The sequence below is a fragment of the Arachis stenosperma genome, chromosome 1 (genome assembly GCF_014773155.1).
Source record: "Arachis stenosperma cultivar V10309 chromosome 1, arast.V10309.gnm1.PFL2, whole genome shotgun sequence".
NCBI classification, from domain to species: Eukaryota; Viridiplantae; Streptophyta; class Magnoliopsida; order Fabales; family Fabaceae; genus Arachis; species Arachis stenosperma.
In genome coordinates this window covers 56,126,473-56,147,234 of record NC_080377.1, presented here as the reverse complement: position 1 = coordinate 56,147,234, position 20,762 = coordinate 56,126,473, and the positions used below count along the sequence as shown (strand labels likewise).

The following is a 20,762-nucleotide window of genomic DNA, read 5'->3' as shown; positions in this document are numbered from 1 at the left end:
CGATGTTGGGGCCTCTCAACACCAAACTTAGAGTTTAGTTGTGGCCTCCTAATACCAAACTTAGAATTTGAATATGGGGGTTTTGTTTGACTCTGTTCTGAGAGAAGCTTCTCATGCTTCCTCTCCTGGTTACAAAATGAGAACCTTGAGTCTTAAATACAAGGGAGTCTTCATTCAACTGAAGGACCAACTATCCTCTGTCAACATCAATCACAGCTTTTGCTGTGGCTAGAAAAGGTCTGCCAAGGATGATGGATTCATCCTCATCTTTCCCAGAATCTAGGATTATGAAATCAGCAGGGATGTAAAGGCCTTCAACTTTTACTAGCACGTCCTCTACTAGTCCATAAGCCTGTTTCATTGATTTGTTTGCCATCTCCAGTGAGATTCTTGCAGCTTGTACCTCAAAGATTCCCAGTTTCTCCATTACAGAGAGCGATAGGAGGTTTATCCCTGACCCAAGGTCACACAGAGCCTTTTCAAAGGTCATGGTGCCTATGGTACAAGGTATGAAGAATTTTCCAGGATCCAGTTTCTTCTGAGGCAATATCTGCCTCATTAGTGCACGCAGTTTATTGGTGAACAAGGGGGTTCATCCTCCCAAGTCTCATTACCAAATAAACTGGCATTTAACTTCATGATGGCTCTTAGATATTTAGCAACCTGCTCTTCAATGATGTCTTCATCCTCTTCAGAGGAAGAATATTCATCAGAGCTCATCAATGGCAGAAAGAAGTTCAATGGAATCTCTATGGTCTCTGTATGAGCCTTAGATTCCTTTGGTTCCTCAAAGGGAAACTCCTTTCTGTCCAAAGGACGTCCCATGAGGCTTTTCTCACTGGGACTCACGTCCTCCTCTCTCTTTCTAGGTTCGGCCATGTTGATCATGGTTATGGCCTTCACTCTCTCTTGGGATTTTCTTTTGTATTGCTTGGGAGAGTACTGGGGGGGTTTCAGTAATCTTCTTACTCAGCTGACCCACCTGTGCCTCCAAACTTCTAATGGAGGACCTTGTTTCATTCATGAAACTTAGTGTGGTCTTAGATAGATCAGAGACCATGGTTGCCAGGCCAGAATGGCTCTATGCAGAATTCTCTGTCTGTTGCTGAGAAGATGATGGAAAAGGCTTGCTATTGCTAAACCTATTTCTTCCACCATTGTTGTTGAAGCCTTGGTGAGGCTTCTATTGGTCCTTCCATGAGAAATTTGGATGATTTCTCCATGAAAAATTATAGGTGTTTCCATAGGGTTCTCCCATGTAATTAACCTCTGCCATTTCAAGGTTCTCAGGATCATAAGCTTCTTTTTGAGAAGATGCCTCTTTAGTACTGTTGGTTGCAGCTTGCAATCTATTCAGACTCTGAGAAATCATATTGACTTGCTGAGTCAATATTTTGTTATGAGCCAATATGGCATTTAGAGTATCAATTTCAAGAACTCCCTTCTTCTGAGGTGTCCCATTGTTCACAGGATTCCTTTCAGAGGTGTACATGAACTGGTTAATTGCAACCATTTCAATGAGTTCTTGAGCTTCTGCATGGGTTTTCAGATGAAGAGATCCTCTTGCAGAATGGTCCAATGACATTTTTGACGACTCAGACAGACCATCATAGAATATACATATGATGCTCCATTCTGGAAGCATGTCAGTAGGACACCTTTTGATCAATTGCTTATATCTTTCCCAAGCTTCATAGAGGGACTCACCTTCCTTCTGTCTGAAGGTTTGGATTTCCACTCTAAGCTTGCTCATCTTTTGAGGTGGAAAGAATTTGGCCAGGAAAGCACTGACCAGCTTTTCCCAAGAGTTCAGGCTTTCCTTAGGTTGTGAATCCAACCATGTTCTAGCTCTGTCTCTTACAGCAAAAGGGAAAAGCATAAGCCTGTAGACCTCGGGATCAACTCCATTGGTCTTGACAGTGTCATAGATTTGCAAGAATTCAGCTAAGAACTGATAAGGATCTTCCAATGGAAGTCCATGAAACTTGCAATTTTTTTGCATTAGAGAAACTAATTGAGGCTTAAGCTCAAAGTTGTTTGCTCCAATGGCAGGAATTGAGATGCTTCTTCCATAGAAGTTAGAAGAGGGTGCAATAAAGTCACCAAGCATCTTCCTTGCATCTCCACCATTGTTATTGGGTTCGGCCATGTCTCCTTCTTTTTCAAAAATTTCTGTCAGGTCCTCTCCAGAGGGTTGTGCTTTAGCTTCTCTTAGTTTCCTCTTAAGAGTCCTTTCAGGTTCAGGATCAGCTTCAATAAGAATGTCTTTATCCCTGTTCCTGCTCATATGAAAAAGAAGAGAACAGAAAAGAAGAGGAATCCTCTATGTCACAGTATAGAGATTCCTTTATGTGAGTAGAAGAAGAGAAGAATAGAAGAAAGAGAAGAGAAAAATTCAAACACAGAGAAGAAGAGGGGGTTCGAATTGTGAGTAGAAGAGGAATGTTAGTGGATAAATAAATAAATAGAAAGAGATGAGAGGGGGAAGAATTTGAAAATTAAATATAATAAAATAAAAATATTTTTGTTTTATTTTAAATATTAGTTATAATTCAAAATTTAAAAGAGAAATAAAATAAAATTAAATTAAAATTTAAACAATTAGTTAATTTGAAAGGTATTTTGAGAAAGTGGTAAGGGATTTTTGAAAATTAGAGAGAGAAAAGTAGTTAGGTAGTTTTGAAAAAGATAAGAATCAAACAAAAAAGATAAAATTAATTGAAAAAGATTTGAAAATCAATTTTGAAAAGATAAGAAGTTAGAAAAGATTTTGAAATTGATTTTTGAAAAAGATGTGATTTGAAAATCATTTTGAAAAAGATTTGAAAAAAGAAATTTAAAAAGATTTCATTTTGCAAATTAAAGTTAATTACTTGACTAACAAGAAACTAAAAGATATGATTCTAAAATTTAAAGATTGAACCTTTCTTAATAGGCAAGTAACAAACTTTAAAATTTTTGAATCAATCACATTAATTGTTAGCAAAGATTTTGAAATTATCAAATGAAATTAAGAAAAAGATTTTGAAAATCATTTTTTTAAAAGTTTTCGAAAATATGAAGAGAAAAAATGAAAAAGATTTGATTTTTGAAAAGGTTTTGAAAAGATAAGATTTTTAAATTGAAAATTTGACTTGACTCATAAGAAACAAATAGATTTTAAAAATTTTTGACTAAGTCAAACTAAATTTTCGAAATTTATTTGCAAATAAGGGAAAGATATATATATATATATATATATATATATATATTGAATTTTTAATGATGAAAGACAAAAACATAAAAATGATGCAAAACATGAAAATTTAATATCAAAATGAAAAATGCATGCAAGAACATTTTGAATGTCAAGATAAACACCAAGAACACTTTGAATGTCAAGATGAACATCAATAACTTATTTTTGAAATTTTTTAAGAAAAGACACACATGCAAGACACCAAACTTTGAAATTTTTAATGTTAAAACACTAATAAATCGAAAATGCATATGAAAACAAGAAAAAACTTAAAACATAAAAAATACAAAGATCAAACAAAGAAGATCATCAAGAATAACTTGAAGATCTTGAAGAATACCATGCATGATTTTTTCAAAAATTTAAAGGAAACTTAAAAAGGATGTAATTGACACCAAACTTAAAAATTGACACTAACTCAAACAAGAAACACAAAATATTTTTGGTTTTTATGATTTTATTAAAAAATTTTTTGGATTTTTTGAAAATTAATTTGAAAAAGAAAATAAGGAAATTCAAAATTTTTAATAAGAATTCCAGGAATCATGCAATGTTAGTCTAAAACTCCTGTCCAGGAATTAGACATGGCTTACTAGCCAGCCAACCTTTCAGTGAAAGCTTCGGTCCAAAACACTAGACATGGCCAATGGCTAGCCAAGCTTTAGCAGATCATTACATTCAACAACAAGACTGATAAAATCAATAAGCTCTTGTGATGATAAGGTGAAACCTCGATCCAAGAGATTAGACATGGCTTTACAGCCAGCCAGATTTCAACAGATTATCATGAAACTCTAGAATCCATTCTTAAAAATTTTGAAGAACAAAATAATTTTTTTTAATTTTTTTTCAAAAATAAAAATAAAATAAAGTTACCTAATCAGAGCAACAAGATGAACCGTCAGTTGTCCAAACTCGAATAATCCCTGGCAACGGCGCCAAAAACTTGGTGCACAAAATTGTGATCCGTAACAATGGCACCAAAAACTTGGTGCTCGGAACGTAATTCACACACTTTGTCATAACTCCGCACAACTAACCAGCAAGTGCACTGGGTCGTCCAAGTAATAAACCTTACGTGAGTAAGGGTCGATCCCACAGAGATTGTCGGCTTAAAGCAAGCTATGGTCATCTTGTAAATCTCAGTCAGGCAGATTCAAATGGTTATGGGTTTTCGATGATTAAAATATAATTAAAATATAAAATAAGATAGAGATACTTATGTAATTCATTGGTAGGAATTTTAGATAAGCGTATGGAGATGCTTTGTTACTTCTGAATCTCTGCTTTCCTACTGCCTTCATTCAATCCTTCATGCTCCTTTCCATGGCAAGCTGTATGTTGGGCATCACTGTTGTCAATGGCTACTTCCCATCCTCTTAGTGAAAATGGTCCAAATGTGCTGTCACCGCACGGCTAATCATCTGTTGGTTCTCGATCATGTTGGAATAGGATCTATTGATCCTTTTGCGTGTGTCACACGCCCAACACTCGCGAGTTTGAAGCTCGTCACAGTCATCCCATTCCAGATCCTACTCGGAATACCACAGACAAGGTTTAGACTTTTTGGATCTCAAGAATGACCGCCAATTGATTCTAGCTTATACCATGAAGACTTCGATCTTTCGAAATGGAGGCTAAGAGATAATCGCTCAAGCTAAGGTAGAACGGAGGTGGTTGTCAGGCACGCGTTCATAGGTTGAGAATGGTGATGAGTGTCACGGATCATCACATTCATCATGTTGAAGTGCAAGCAAACATCTTAGAATAGGAATAAGCTTGAATTGAATGGAAAAACAATAATACTTTGCATTAATTCATGAGGAACAGCAGAGCTCCACACCTTAATCTATGGTGTGTAGAAACTCTACCGTTGAAAATATATAAGTGATGAAGGTCCAGGCATGGCCGAATGGCCAGCCCCCTTAAACGTGATCAATGATCAAAAGTGATACAAGGATAGTCTCAAAAATGATCCAAAGATTCTTAGATGAATCACTAAAACTAGTTTTTATACTAAACTAGTACCTAGGGTTACACAAGATAAGTGAATGATGTAGAAATCCACTTCTGGGCCCACTTGGTGTGTGCTTGGGCTGAGCATTGAGCTTTCATGTCTAGAGACTTCTTTTGGAGTTAAACGCCAGGTTGTAACCTGTTTTTGGCGTTTAACTCTAATTTGCAACTTGTTTCTGGCGTTTAACGCCAGAATAGAGCAGAAAGCTGGCGTTGAACGCCAGTTTGCGTTGTCTAAACTCGAGAAAAGTATGGGTTATTATATATTTCTGGAAAGCCCTGCATGTCTATTTTACAACGCAATTGAGAGCGCGCCATTTGGGTTTCTGTAGCTCCAGAAAATCTATTTCGAGTGCAGGGAAGTCAGAATCCAACAACATCTGCAGTCCTTCTTCAGCCTCTGAATCAGATTTTTGCTCAAGTCCCTCAATTTCAGCCAGAAAATACCTGAAATCATAGAAAAACACACAAACTCATAGTAAAGTCCAGAAATATGATTTTTATTTAAAAACTAATAAAAATATACTAAAAACTAACTAAATCATACTAAAAACATACTAAAAACAATGTCAAAAAGCGTATAAATTATCCGCTCATCAAAATCCACCTAACTACTTTTCTCTCTCATTAATTTCAGAAACTAACTAACAAATTTTTCAAAAACATTTTTAATTAACTAATAGTTTTGATTTTTAATTGTATTTCTCTTATCATTTTTGAATACTAATTTAATTAATTAAATAAAAATAAAAATATTTTTCTTCTCCCTCTTTTTAAAATTTGAATTCTATCTCTCTCCTCTTTCTTTCTATTTATTTCATTTAATTACTAACACTTCTCTTATACTCATAATTTGAACCCCTCCATCTTCTCTGTGTTCGAATTCTTCTTCTTCTTTCTTCATTCTTATTCTTCTATTCTTCTACTCACATAAAGGAATCTCTGGTGCACGACATTGAAAATCACAGTTCTTCACAACTTCGCACAACTAACCAGCAAGTACACTGGGTCGTCCAAGTAATACCTTACGTGAGTAAGGGTCGAATCCCACGGAGATTGTTGGCTTGAAGCAAGCTATGGTTATCTTGTAACTCTTAGTCAGGATATATATTAATAATGATTTTTAGTTTTAATTGTAAAGAGTAAAAGAGCATGAAATAAATACTTATTATGCAGCAATGGAGAATTTGTTGGAGTTTTGGAGATGCTTTGTCCTCTGAATTCCTGCAACATAATGCTTTCTCACTTTCATACATGCAAGGCTCCTTCCATGGCAAGCTGTATGTAGGGCATCACCGTTGTCAATGGCTACTTCCCATCCTCTCAGTGAAAATGGTCCAAATGCTCTGTCACAGCACGGCTAATCATCTGTCGGTTCTCGATCATGTCGGAATAAGATCCATTGATGCTTTTGCGTCTGTCACTACGCCCAACACTCGCGAGTTTGAAGCTCATCACAATCATCCAATCCCAGAATCCTACTCGGAATACCACAGACAAGGTTAGACTTTTCGGATTCTCAAGGATGCTGCCAATGGATTCTAGCTTATACCACGAAGATTCTGATTAAGAAATCTAAGAGATACTCATTCAATCTAATGTAGAACAGAGGTGGTTGTCAGGCACACGTTCATGGATTAAGGAAGGTGATCAGTGTCACGGATCATCACCTTTTTCATATTGAAGCGCGAATGAACATCTTAGATAGGAACAAGCGTGTTTGAATGGAAAACAGAAATACTTGCATTAATTCATCGAGACGCTGCAGAGCTCCTCACCCCCAACAATAGAGTTTAGAGACTCATGCCATCAAAGAGTATAAAATTCAGATCTAAAATGTCATGAGATACAAAATAAGTCTCTAAAAGTTGTTTAAATACTAAACTAGTATCCTAGGTTTACAGAAAATGAGTAAACTAAGATGGATAGTGCAGAAATCCACTTCTAGGGCCCACTTGGTGTGTGCTGGGGCTGAGACTTAAGCTTCTCACGTGCCTGGGCTATTTCTAGAGTTAAACGCCAGGTTGTAACCTATTTCTGGCGTTGAACTCTAACTTGCAACCTATTTCTGGCGCTGAACGCCAGACTACAACATGGAACTGGCGTTAAATGCCAGTTTACGTCATCTATCTTCGTGCAAAGTATAGACTATTATATATTTCTGAAAAGCCCTGGATGTCTGCTTTCCAACACAATTAAGAGCGCGCCAATCAGACTTCTGTAGCTCCAAAAAATCTATTCCGAGTGCACGGAGGTCAGAATCCAACAGCATCAGGAATCCTTTTTCAGCCTAAATCAGATTTTTGCTCAGCTCCCTCAATTTCAGCCAACAAATACCTGAAATCACAGAAAAACACACAAACTCATAGTAAAGTCCAAAAATATGAATTTTGCCTCAAAACTAATAAAAATATAATAAAAACTAACTAAAACACACTAAAATCTACATTAAATTACCCCCAAAAAGCGTATAAAATATCCGCTCATCAATCTCTATACTGTGACATAGAGGATTCCTTTTCTTCTTTGTTCTCTTCTTTTTCATATGAGCAGGAACAAGGATAAGGACATTCTTGTTGAACCTGATCCTGAACCTGAAAGGACTCTGAAGAGGAAGCTAAGAGAAGCTAAAGCAAAACACTCCAGAGAAGACCTTACAAAAAATTTCAAAAAAAAAGCAGACATGGCAGCCGAACCTGTCAACAATGGTGGAGACGCAAGGAAGATGCTTGGTGAGTTTACTGCACCAACTTCCAACTTCTATGGAAGAAGCATCTCAATTCCTGCAATTGGAGCAAACAACTTTGAGCTTAAGCCTCAATTAGTTTCTCTAATGCAGCAGAATTGCAAGTTTCATGGACTTCCATTGGAATATCCTCATCAATTTTTAGCTAAATTCTTGCAAATTTGTGACACTGTTAAGACCAATGGGGTTGATCCCAAGGTCTACAAACTTATGTTTTCCCCTTTGCTGTAAGAGATAGAGCTAGGACATGGTTGGACTCACAACCTAGGGAAAGCTTGAACACTTAGGAAAAGCTGGTCAATGCTTTCTTGGCCAAATTCTTTCCACCTCAAAAGATGAGCAAGCTTAGAGTGGAAGTCCAAACCTTCAAACAGAAGGAAGGTGAATCCCTCTATAAAGCTTGGTAAAGATACAAGCAATTGATTAGAAGGTGTCCTTCTGATATGATTTCAGAATGAGCATCTTATGTATATTCTATGATGGTCTGTCTGAATTGTCCAAGATGTCATTGGACCACTCTGCTGGTAGATCTCTTCATTTGAAGAAAACCCATGCAGAAGCCCAGGAACTCATTGAGATGGTTGCAAATAACTAGTTCATGTACACTTCTGAAAGAAATTCTGTGAATAATGAGACGACTCAGAAGAAAGGAGTTCTTGAGATTGATACTCTGAATGCCATATTGGCTCAGAACAAAATATTTACTCAGCAAATCAATATGATTTCTCAGAATCTGACTGGATTGCAAGCTGCATCCGGCAGTACTAAAGAAGCCTCCTTTGAAGGAGAAGCTTATAACCCTGAGAATCCTGCAATGGAAGAGGTGAATTACATGGGAGATTCGTATGGAAACACCTATAATCTTTCATGGAGAAATCTTCCAAATTTTTCATGGAAGGATCAACAGAAGCCTTAACAAGGCTTCAATAATAATAATGGTGGGAGAAATAGATTTAGCAATAGCAAGCATTTTCCATCATCTTCCCAGCAACAGATAGAGAACTCTGAGCAGAGCCTCTCTGGCTTAGCAACCATAGTCTCTGATCTATTTAAGACCACTCTCAGTTTCATGACTGAAACAAGGTTCTCCATCTGAAATTTGGAGACACAAGTAGGTCAGCTGAGTAAAAGAGTTACTGAAACTCCTCCTAGTACTCTCCCAAGCAGTACAAAAGAGAATCCCAAAAGAGAGTGCAAGGCCAAAACTATATCCAAAATGGCCGAACCTGGAGAGAGCAAAAAGGCAGTGATTTCCAGTGAGGAAGACCTCAATTGACGTCCACTGACCACTAAGGAGTTCCCTAATGAGGAACCAAAGGAATCTGAGGCTCATATAGAGACCATAGAGATTCCACTAAACTTACTGTTGCCATTCATGAGCTCTGATGAGTATTCTTCCTCTGAAGAGGATGAAGATATTGTTGAAGAGCAAGTTGCTCGGTACCTAGGAGCAATCATGAAGCTTAATGCTAAGTTATTTGGTAATGAGACTTGGGAGGATGAACCTCCATTGCTCATCAATGAACTGAAAGCCTTAGTGCAATAGAAATTAACTCAGAAGAAACCAGATCCCGGAAGGTTCTTAATACCTTGTACCATAGGCACCATGACCTTTGAGAAAGCTCTGTGTGACCTGGGGTCAGGTATAAACCTCATGCCACTCTCTGTAATGGAGAAACTGGGGATCTTTGAGGTACAAGCTGCAAGAATCTCACTAAGATGGCAGACAAATCAATAAAATAGGCTTATGGACTTGTAGAGGATGTCTTAGTGAAGATAGAAGGCCTTTACATCCCTACTGACTTCATAATCCTAGACACTGGGAAGGATGAGGATGAATCCATCATCCTTGGAAGACCCTTCCTAGCTATAGCAAGAGCTGTGATTGATGTGGACAGAGGAGAGTTAGTCCTTCAATTGAATGAGGACTACCTTGTGCTTAAGGCTCAAGGATCTTCTTATGTGTATATAGAGAAGAAGCATAAAAAGCTTCATCCAATTCTCTCCATACAGAGTCAAACATAGCTCCCACATTCAAACTCTAAGTTTGGTGTTGGGAGGTGATGAGCGGATAATTTATACGCTTTTTTTCATTATTTTTAGGTACTTTTAAGTATGTTTTAGTTTCTTTTTAGTATATTTTTATTAGTTTTTATGCAAAAATCACATTTCTGGACTTTACTATGAGTTTGTGTGTTTTTCTATGATTTCAGGTATTTTCTGGCTGAAATTGAGGGACCTGAGCAAAAATCTGATTCAGAGGCTGAGAAAGGACTGTAGATGTTGTTGGATTCTGACCTCCCTGCAATTGATGTGGATTTTCTGGAGCTACAGTAACCCAATTGGCATGATCTTAATTGCGTTGGAAAGTAGACATCTTGGGCTTTCCAGAAATGTATAATAGTCCATACTTTGCCCGAGATTTAATGACCCAAACTGGCATTCAAACGCCCACTAAAGACCCTTTTCTGGCATTTAACGCTAGAACTGGCATAAAAACTGGAGTTAAACACCCAAACTGGTACAAAAGCTGGCGTTTAACTCCAAGAATGGGCTATGCATGTGAAAGCTTCAATGCTCAGCCCAAGCACACACCAAGTGGACCCCGGAAGTGGATTTATGCACTATTTATCCTAGTTACTCATTTTCTGTAAACCCTAGGTTACTAGTTTCTTATAAATAGCACTTTTCACTATTGCATTGACATCCAAGATTGTTTATCCTCAAGTTTTGGGGGCTGGCCATTCGGCCATGCCTGAACCTTCTTATGCTTGTGTATTTTCAAACGGTGGAGTTTTTACACCCCATAGATTAAGGTGTGGAGCTTTGCTGTTCCTCAGGAATTAATGTAATTACTATTGTTCTTCTTTCAATTCAAGCTTATTTCTTCTCCAATATATACTCTTGTTCTTAAATCAGTTAAGTCAAGACTGAAGGGGTGACCCGTGACAATCACCCACTATCTTTATTAATCGCTTAGCCAAGATCCGTGTGCCTGACAATCACAAAGCGGTCTACATGATGTTCAACGTAGTCATTGGACGCCAGCTGGAGTATATTCTCTGGGGTCTCTGATTCATGAATTCGGATTGCTTCTCCTGACAACAGAGCATTCGAATCTGTGAAATTAGAACCTTTGTGGTATAAGCTAGAACCCTTTAGCAGCATTCTTGAGATCCGGAAAGTCTAAACCTTGTCTGTGGTATTCCGAGTAGGATCTGGGATGGGATGACTGTGACGAGCTTCAAACTTGTTACTGTTGGGTGCAGTGACAGTGCACAAAAGGATCAATGGATCTTATTCCGACACAAGTGAGAACCGATAGATGATTAGTCGTGCGATAACCCGTAGCTGGACCATTTTCACTCAGAAGATGGATGGTAGCCATTGACAACGATGATCCACCAACCAACAGCTTGCCATGGAAGGGAGTACGCATGATTGGATGAAGACAATGGGAAAGCAGAGGTTCAGAGGCAACAAGGCATCTCCATACGCTTATCTGAAATCTCCACCAAGGATTTACATAAGTATCTCTATCTTTATTTTATGTTTTATTTATCTTTTAATTATCAAAACTCCATAACTATTTGAATCCGCCTGACTGAGATTTACAAGATGACCATAGCTTGCTTCAAGCTGACAATCTCTATGGGATCAACCCTTACTTGCGTAAGGTTTTATTACTTGGACGACCCATTGCACTTGCTGGTCAGCTGCGCGGAGTTGTGAAGAAGTGTGAGATCACGATTCCGCGTACCAGGAGGCCACAATCATGCTCTGAGTATCTGTGAAGCTCTGTAAGAGCTCACTGTCAAGCTATCGACATTAAGTAAGCGCTTATTGGGAGGCAACCCAATCTTATTTATCTATGTTAATCACTTTCTCATTTCATTTTCAACTATTAGTTTATATTTTCTTTAGATTGATGATCATGTGGAATCACAAAAATAGCTGCAGAATTAAAGCAGAATCAAAAAATAGCATTAAAAATAGCACACCCTATAGGACAGGCTTACTGGCATTTAAACGCCAGTAAGGATAGCAGAATGGGCGTTTAACGCACAGTCTGGCAGGATTCTGGACATTAAACGCCATAATTGGCAAACAGACTGGCGTTTAACGCCAGAAAAGGGTGCAAAACTGGCGTTTAAACGCCAAAAAAGGGCACCAGACTGGCGTTTAAATGTCAGAACGCCAGAAAAGGGCATCAGCCTAGCGTTTAATGCCAGGAAAGGCAGCAGATTGGCATTTAAACGCCAGAAAGGGCTGTCCAGGGGCGTTTAAACGCCAGAAAGGTGCAGGGACCAGAAATCCTTGACACCTCTGGATCTGTGGACCCTACAGGATCCCCACCTACCCCAACATTTTCATCACACTCTTCTCCAAACACCATTCACCTATCAAATCCTACCCTCTTCCCCAAACTCTCTTCACCACTCACATCCACCCACTCTTTCCCAAAAACCCATCATAAAACCACACCTACCTCACCATTTAAATTCAAAACCTTTCCCTCCCAAACCCAACTCCCTCTCACACAGATTCACTCTCTCCCTTATCCTATAAATACCCCTCTCCACCTTCAATTTCACACATCATAAACACTTTCCCCCTTGGCCAAACCCATCTTACACCTCCATCTCCTCTATTTCTTCTTCTTATCCTTATTTCTTTCTTCTTTTTCTCGAGGACGAGCAAACCTTTTAAGTTTGGTGTGGAAAAAGCTTTGCTTTTTGTTTTTCCATAACCATTACTGGCACCTAAAGCCAGAGAAACCTCTAGAAAGAGGAAAGGAAAGGCAATTGCTTTCACATCCGAGTCATGGAAGATGGAGAGATTCATCTCAAAGGTCCACCAAGACCACTTCTACGAAGTAGTGGCCAAGAAAAAAGTGATCCCTGGGGTCCCTTTCATGCTAAAAAAGAATGAGTATCCGGAGATCCGACGTGAGATTCGAAGAAGAGGTTGGGAAGCTCTCACCAACCCCATCCAACAAGTCAAAATCTTAATGGTTCAAGAGTTCTATGCTAATGCATGGATCACTAAGAACCATGATCAAAGTATGAATCCGAACCCAAAGAATTGGCTCACAATGGTTCGGGAGAAATACTTAGATTTCAGTCCGGAAACTGTAAGGTTGGCATTCAACTTGCTAATAATGGGAGGAGATCCTCATCCTTTCACTAAAAGAGTCAACTTTGATCAAAGGTTGGACCAAGTCCTCATGGACATCTGTGTGGAAGAAACCCAATGGAAGAGAGACTCTAGAGGCAAGCCGGTTCAACTGAGAAGGCCTAACCTCAGACCCGTGGCTAGAGGTTGGTTGGAGTTCATCCAACGCTCTATCATTCCTACTAGCAACCGGTCCAAAGTAACTGTGGATCGGGCTATCATGATCCATAGTATCATGATTGGAGAGGAAGTGGAAGTTCATGAGATCATACCTCTAGAACTATACAAGGTGGCTGACAAGCCCTCCAATTTGGCAAGGTTAGCCTTTCCTCATCTCAGCTGTCACCTATGCAATTTAGTCGGAATTGTCATAGGGGAGGACTTCCTCATTGACGAGGACAAGCCCATCACTAAAGAGAGGATGGAGTAAACAAGAGAGCCCACTCATGGACCTCAAGAAGAGCATGAGGAAGTCCCTCATCAAGAAATCTCTGAGATGCCTCAAGGGATGCATTTTCCTCCACACAACTATTGGGAGCAACTCAACACCTCTTTAGGAGAATTGAGTTCTAACATGGAGCAACTAAGGATGGAGCACTGAGAGCACTCTATTATCCTCCATGAAATCAAAAAGGACTAAAAGGCCATGAGGGAAGAGCAAAAAAGGCAAGGAAGAGATATTGAGGAGCTCAAGCACTCCATAGGATATTCAAGAGGAAGAACTAGCCACCGTCACTAAGGTGGACCCGTTCTTTAATTTCCTTGTTATTTGTTTTTTTATTTTTTTCGTTTCCTATGTCTCATGTTTTATCTGTGTTTGTGTCTTTATTACATGATCATTAGTGTTTATAGTCTATGTCTTAAAGTTATGAATGATTCCATGAATCTCACACCTTTCTTAAATGAAAAATATTTTTATTTGCAAAAAAACAAGAAGTACATGAATTTCAAAATTTATCTTGAAAATAGTTTAATTATTTTGATGTGGTGGCAATACTTTTTGTTTTCTGAATGAATGCTTGAACAGTGCAGATTTTTATGAATGTTAAAAATTGTTGGCTCTTGAAAGAGTAATGAAAAAAGAGAAATGTTATTGATAATCTGAAAAATCATAAAATTGATTCTTAAAGCAAGAAAAAGCAGTGAAAAACACAAAGCTTGCAAAAAAAAAGAAAAAGAAAGAGGCGAAAAAAATTAAGAAAAAGAAAGAAAAAGAAAAAGCAAGCAGAAAAAGCCAATAACCCTTTAAACTAAAAGGCAAGGGTAAAAAGGATCTAAGGCTTTGAGCATTAATGGATAGGAGGGCCCAAAGGAATAAAGTTCTGGCCTAAGCAGCTAAATCAAGATGTCCCTAACCATGTGCTTGTGTCATGAAGGTCTAAGTGAAAAGCTTGAGACTGAGTGGTTAAAGTCGTGATCCAAAGCAAAAAAGAGTGTGCTTAAGAACTCTGGGCACCTCTAACTGGGGACTCTAGCAAAGCTGAGTCACAATCTGAAAAAGTTCACCCAGTTATGTGTCCGTGGCATTTATGTATCCGGTGTTAATACTGGAAAACAAAATGCTTAGGATCACGGCCAAGACTCATAAAGTAGTTGTGATCAAGAATCAACATACTAAACTAGGAGAATCAATAACACTATCTGAATTCTGAGTTCCTATGGATGCCAATCATTCTGAACTTCAAAGGATAAAGTGAGATGCCAAAATTGTTCAAAAGCAAAAAGCTACTATTACTGCTCATCTAATTAGAACTAAGCCTCATTGATATTTTAAAATTCATTGTATATTCTCTTCTTTTATCCTATTATGTTTTTGGTTGGTTGAGGACAAGCAACCATTTAAGTTTGGTGTTGTGATGAGTAGATAATTTATACGCTTTTGGCATTGCTTTTAGGTACTTTTTAGTATGTTTTAGTTACTTTTTAGTATATTTTTATTAGTTTTTATGAAAAATTCACATTTCTGGACTTTACTATGAGTTTGTGTGTTTTTCTGTAATTTCAGGTATTTTCTGGCTGAAATTGAGGGACCTGAGCAAAAATCTGACTAAGAGGCTGAGAAAAGACTGCAATGCTGTTGGATTCTGACCTCCCTACACTCGAAAGCATTTTTCTGGAGCTACAGAAGCCCAATAGGTCCTCTCTCAATTGCATTGGAAATCTAACATCTTAGGCTTTCCAACAATTGATAATAGTTCATACTTTGCCCGAGAATTGATGACCCAAACTGGCGTTCAAACACCAGCCAGAGACCCTTTTCTAGCGTCAAAATGCCGGAACTAGCACCAAAACTGGAGTTAAATGCCCAAACTGGCATCCAAGCTGGCGTTTAACTCTAGAAAAGGTTTATGCACATGGAATGTTCAAGCTCAGCCCAAGCACACACCAAGTGGGCCCCGGAAGTAGATTTCTGCACAATCTGCACTTAGTTACTCATTTTCTGTAATCCTTAGTAACTAGTTTTAGTATAAATAGTAATTTTCTCATTGTATTCAACATGCAACTTTTAAGACTTTTGGAACCTTAGGCTTTTATGCCATTTTTCATATTTGGGAAGGCTGGTCATTCGGCCATGCCTAGACCTATCTCTCTTATGTATTTTCAACGGTGGAGTTTCTACACCTCAAAGATTAAGGTGCGGAGCTCTGCTGTTCTTCATGAATTAATACAAGTACTATTGTTTTTCTTTCAATTCATGCTACTTTTTCTCCAAGATATACTCTCGTACTTAATTCAGTTAAGTCAGAATGAAGGGGTGACCCGTGACAATCGCACACTATCTTCGTTACTCGCTTTCGCGTGCCTGACAACCACAAGCAGTCTACATGATGTTCAACGTAGTCATTGGACGACAGCCGGAGTATAATCTCTTGGGTCTCTGATCCACAGACCGAGTCCTTGAGGTTAGAACCTTCGTGGTATAGGCTAGAACCAATTGACAACATTTTTGAGATCTGGAAAGTCTAAACATTGTCTGTGGTATTCCGAGTAGGATCTGGGACGAGATGACTGTGAAGCGCTTCAAACTCACGAATATTGGGCGCAGTGATAATGTGCAAAAGGATAGAGAGATCCTATTCCGACACAAGTGAGAACCGACAGATGATTAGCCATGCGGTGCTGTGTCTGGTATTTTTCATCCGAGACGAGAAATCTGACAGTTGATTAGCCATACAGAAACTGTAGCCTGGACCATTTTCACTGAGAGGATCATACAGCTTGCCATGGAAGGGAGCACACATGATTGGATGAAGCCAATAGGAAAGCAAAGGTTCAGAAGCAACAAAGCATCTCCAAACGCTTATCTGAAATTCCCACGAATGAATTACATAAGTATCTTTATTTTAATTTGCATCTTATTTATCTTTCAATTATAAAAACTCATAACCAATTGAATCCGCCTGACTAAGATCTACATGATGACCATAACTTGCTTCAAGCCGGCAATCTCCGTGGGATCAACCCTTACTCGCGTAAGGTTTTATTACTTGGACGACCAAGTGCACTTGCTGGTTAGTTGTACAGGAGTTGTGAAAAGTGTGAATCACAATTCGGGCACACCAGTCCTCCATGCTACTAGCAATGCGCAAAGGGCGGTCGGGACCGGAACCCTCACTATCCTCTTCATCGGAGCTCCCGTCAGTTGGGTTTGAAGTGGATGTGAATATTTCGAGTTCCTCCATGCTAAGGGTAATACAGTGCAAGAGCTTCTTGATGTAAGTGTACCGGCATTGGTTGCGGCGCTCATATCTATCAATCTTCCTGTGTTGATCTTCAATTCATTGATGAGTGGATTTTTGTGGTGTTGGTGATCATGATGTGGAAGGAAAAATAGGCTGAGGGGCTATGCCAAGGCTTGGGGTGTTTGATGCCAAGGCATCTTAGGCTAGTTTCACTAGCATTTTTCTGTTAGTTTTAGTTGTTTTATGCATTTTCTTGAGCTTAAAGTAACCAAGAATGGTTAAATGAATAACAAAGCAATGAACCATCCAAACAGTATGATTTTGATGCAAATTCCATGAGTTTTTAGTTATATTACTTGAATGCTATGAATGGAAGATTTCTCATGAAATTTTGCAAGACTTTGATGCAGTTGTTTGGATGACTTCAGGGAAGAAAAGGCTAGGCAAGGAAGCAACAAAATCAATAAAGGAAGCTTGAATATCACATGTGGAGTTTAAGTTCCAGTTTAAACTGGAACTTAAACTGCCAAGCCATATAATGCTGGGAACTATCAGTGGCATTTAAGCTCCAGTTTAAGCTTAAACTGGAGCTTAAACGCCAAAATCATGAAAGCTGAGGAAAAGCTGAAAGTGGCGTTTAACCTCCAGTTTAACCTTAAACTGGAAGTTAAACGCCAGAAATGAGAAATGCACCAGGGAGCCATTTCCACGTTTAAGCTCCAGTTTAACCTTAAACTGGAGCTTAAACGTGTTCGACCAAAATTCTCCTCCAGGGTTGCTTTCTTCATTTCCACGTTTAAGCTCCAGTTTAAGCTTAAACTGGAGCTTAAACGTGTTCGACCAAAATTCTCCTCCAGGGTTGCTTTCTTCATTTCCACGTTTAAGCTCCAGTTTAAGCTTAAACTGAAGCTTAAACGTGTTCGACTACTTTACCCTCCAGGGTTGCTTTCTTCCATTTCCACATTTAAGCTTCAGTTTAACCTTAAACTGAAGCTTAAACGTGCTTGAGTTATACCACCTCCAGGAGTGTCCAACGTTTAAGTTCCAGTTTAAGCGTAAACTGGAACTTAAACGTGCTTCCACAAAAGGCATCACTGGAAGTGTCTGGCGTTTAAGTTGCAGTTTAAGCTTAAACTACAACTTAAACGCCACTATTTGAAAAGGTTTCTGGGCCAAAGATATTGCAGTTTTAAGTTAGCATTTGAGCACAAACATTAACTTAAACGTACTCTGGTATGAAACCCAATTGAATATCATGGTTTATGGGATTGGGCCTGAAGAATTGATGAGTCTGGAATTTCAATTTGTTGAGTCATGTGTCATTACTTGATTATCACTAAGTTGGCTCAATCAATGTTACAGAATTGGATCAGCAGCCTCATCAGGATTATGGATCATAAACCCAAAGCAAAAGGAAATCAGGGAAAGGCCTCAAAGCCCAAGAAACACAACAGAAGCTCAATTTAGAAAGTGTATAAATAGGATAGAATTTAAGTTAGTTAAGGGGATTTTGGATCATTTTTTCTAGTTTTCATACTTTTTGTAATTGAATTCAGAGCTATGACTCACTAAACCCCCTTTCATTGGGTTAGGGAGCTCTATTGTAATTCAATGAATCAATAATAGTTTTTATCTTCTTCTTCAATCTTTTCTCTTGAATTTTTGTTAGAAAGCTTCTCGATCTAATTCCATTGGTTAGTTGTCTTGGAAAAGAAACTATCCATAATTGGAATCCTTCGGAACCTTGGGAAAGGAATGGAGGATTCATGCTAGAGAAGCTTTCTCACAGTGAATTGGATTGGGGTTTGGATGGATATTGTGACATGTAATCCTACCAAATTGTGGTTCATGAAACTGTGTGGTATAATCAGTGATCGAGCGTCATCTCTTCTTATGAACATTTAAACCAAGGGATTGGGAATTTGTTTGTTTTTAGAGAGAATTGGTGAGCCAAGGGATTGGGATCCAATCATATAAGATTGCCAAGCAAAATTCAATGAACGCATTGGTTGAGGAAGGGATAAAAATGTTTTGATTCGGAGATCTCAATATCTCCTGAAACCCAATGAATTCCCCATTTCTGATCTACCACTTTCTCTTTACATTCTGCAATTAAATTCATGCAATCACCCCGATCCCTTTTTAATTTCAGCAATTTAGCTTCTCGCTCTTAAATTCATGCAATTTAAGATTCCGCAATTTCAATTTCTTGCCATTTACGTTTCCCGCCAATTTTACATTCCGCAATTCTCATCTAAATCTTGATTCCGCTCAACTAGAACACACTTCTAATCCGAATTGCTCACTCAACCAATCCTTGTGGGATTCGACCTCACTCTATTGTGAGTTTTTACTTGACGATAACCGGTGCACTTGCCGGAAGGAATTTTTGCCGATCGTGCAATTTCCTAAAATCGTAGCATCAGTGTTCAAAGGAAGCTGTAAGTATTTCCCACTTGGGACAACATTGCCCTTAGCCAGAATTGTAGCCTTCGTGTTCGTGGTCTCCCAAAGAACACCCGCCGCAGCAGCTAAATCAGATATTAATGCTGGAAAAGGCAGATTACCCCGGGCATGGACTTGACTCATTGCTTGTTGGACAAGAAGCGGGATGTTTACCGGTCTCTCCGTGAGAACACACCAAACAAGCAAGGCGAGATCCGCCGTGAAGGACGACTTGTGGGTGCTAGGTAGCACATAGTGGGATAGGATCTGGGCCCAAGCTCTAGCTTCCACAGTAAGGTAACGTGCATCAATGCACTTGGGCCGCATCCGGAGTCAGCCTTAGGTCCAAAACGTCTTTGGCTTAGCAATGACTCGAAGAATCGAGTTCCAATCAAACCCAAACTCATTCCGCTGACGTAAGACCTCTTGGTATCCATACATTTCTCTTGGTACTGGTAGGACATTAAGCGCTTGCTGAATAGCCTCTTATGAAACCGAGACTTGCTTTCGGCGCACGTATACTGACTAAAGAGAAGGGAGGTGGTAATTGGTATAAAACTCTACCACCCACGAGAGATTGACCTCTTGTGATTTTCTCAGAAGAAACTCCCATCCTCGCCGCTCAATGCAGGGCGGATACAATGAGCAACCTTGTCCGGAGGGGTGAGTAGATGCTCGGCATGATAGTTCCTCTCAACCATGACGGGGAACACAAGTTCACAGAAGCGGTTGGGGAACCTTGAGGTGTCCCTTGCCAGATTGCTCTTCTCTTTTTCATCAATAGGAGCGGACATTTTTGTCTTCTTAGAAAGGGGTTTGGCTCCTAGTGTAGGGTGCGCCTTGGAGGTTGATTTTTGGGGTGCCCTTTTTATGGCCGATTTCCTTGATACTTTCTCCTTGCCTTCTTGGTGGCCATCTTGAAAAAGAAAGGAGAAAGGGAAAACATTAAACCTAAATAATCATTTCATCGAAACAACATGCAAGTGAAAAGAAGTGCCCAAAGTAAATTATGTATCTTGAGGACATGACAGCTGCACATGTGATCAAGAACAACTGTAGAAGCATGGGTCACAACACTTAGCATGGAATGCAAGAGTGAGTAAGGCATGCAATAGGGCATGAGAAGGGTGACTCAAGCATTCATAATAAAGAGCAAGTCATGTTAGATGAGTATCCAATTGGTAATCATAATAAAGCAAAGTGACTCAATACACTTAAGAGAGGACAAGTGAATGAGGAGGAAGCACTAAATTGGGGGTATAAGGACCAAAATAAACCAAAATGGCATATGTGCATTTCATCGAACACTTGGCGTGCAATCATCAAGCAATGAGCAAATATGAGAAACTCAATCAATTAGAGCCCCAAAATGAATACCAAACAACAACACAACACCACTTACTTACAAAGATATCAAGAGATAACAAGAAGATCTATCAAGCAAGCTACAAATCAAGTT

The 20,762-nt window shown here is 38.9% G+C and overlaps 1 non-coding gene across 1 annotated transcript; it reads left to right on the top strand.

Annotated features, from left to right (window-relative positions):
- Positions 1-1,639: 1,639 nt before the first annotated feature.
- Positions 1,640-1,747, top strand: LOC130947630 (small nucleolar RNA R71). Its single transcript, XR_009072733.1, has one exon. It is a non-coding gene; the product is annotated as a small nucleolar RNA R71 (small nucleolar RNA).
- The last annotated feature ends 19,015 nt before the right edge of the window (positions 1,748-20,762 follow it).